Source organism: Mandrillus leucophaeus, unplaced genomic scaffold, assembly GCF_000951045.1.
Source record: "Mandrillus leucophaeus isolate KB7577 unplaced genomic scaffold, Mleu.le_1.0 Scaffold164, whole genome shotgun sequence".
NCBI lineage: Eukaryota > Metazoa > Chordata > Mammalia > Primates > Cercopithecidae > Mandrillus > Mandrillus leucophaeus.
Genome location: NW_012101632.1, coordinates 375693 through 376943, shown reverse-complemented (window position 1 = coordinate 376943; position 1251 = coordinate 375693). Strand labels below are relative to the sequence as shown.

The window sequence follows — 1251 nt, the reverse complement described above, 5'->3', positions numbered from 1 at the left end:
AGAAGAGAAGAGAAGAGAAGAGAAGAGAAGAGAAGAGAAACGAAACCAGGGAAGTCAAAGAGAACCTCCAAGTTCAGGGCAGAGAATGTGATCAGGACTGCAGAGGGGAGAGATGGGTCCTGGGCGAAGGCTGCCAGGCTTCGCAATGATGAGGGAGAAGACACCCTGGAGATGTGGGGAAAAGGTCTCACTGCAGTAGGGGACATGGTGACTGTGTGCAGGGCTCTGTCCACTTCTCAGGATGGGGAAGGGAAGATGGGATGGGAGGGGAATGGAAGAGAGGATGGGACGGGAAGGGAAAAAGGGAGATGTTTCCATCTTTGGATTATAGCCAATTATCTCTAGGGTTTATTGTCTGTTTGCTAAATAGAATGAAAGGTCCGTGACAGCCCGGGCAACAAAATAAGATCCTGTCTCAAAAAAAAAAAAAAAAAAAAAAAAAAAAAAAATTATTGTGTTGGCACAAGTCTGCAGTCCCAGCTACTCAGGAGGCTGAGGTAGGAAGATCGATTGGACCCAGGAGTTTGAGCCATGATTGTGCCACTGCACCCCTGCCCAAGTGACAGAGCAAGACCCTGCCCCTAAAAATTTTAAAAATAAAGCTCCAAAAATAAAGATAAAAACAAAAAATATATAAAAACAAATAAAATAAAAACAGAAAAAATAACTAAAAACACAAAACAAAACAAAACAAAACAAAAAGTCCCAGGAGGGCAAGGACAATGAAATCAGGTTGTTTGTTGTTCTGTTGTATTCTGTTGTATCCGCAGGGTCTGGAACAGTACCTGGCACATTAAGGAATTAAATCAATATTTGGCCAGGCTTGGCGGATCACATGTATAATCCCAGCACTTTGGGAGGTCAAGGCTGGAGGATGGCTTGAGTCCAGGAGTTCAAGAGCAGCCTGGGCAACACAGTGCAACCCCATTTCTACAAAAAATACAAAAATTAGCCAGGCATGGTGGCATTCCCCCTTGTAGCCTCAGCTACTCTGGAGGCTAAGTGGGATAGGATTGCTCGAGCCCAGGATATTTTTTTTTTTTTTAAGACCAAGTCTCACTCTGTCACCCAGGCTAGAGTACAGTGGCATGATCTCAGCTCACTGCAACCTCCGCCTCCCAGGTTCAAGCGATTCTGATGTCTCAGCCTCCCGAGTAGCTGGGACTACAGGCGTGAGCCACCACCCCGGCTAATTTTTGTACTTTTAATAGAGATGGGGTTTCATCATGTTGGCCAGTCTGGTCTCGAACT

At 45.3% G+C, this 1251-nt stretch overlaps 1 protein-coding gene across 1 annotated transcript in view; it reads right to left on the bottom strand.

Moving 5' to 3' along the window:
* STYXL1 (serine/threonine/tyrosine interacting-like 1) overlaps positions 1–1251 on the bottom strand; it is a 55120-nt gene that overhangs the window by 34351 nt on the left and 19518 nt on the right. The window lies entirely within an intron of this gene.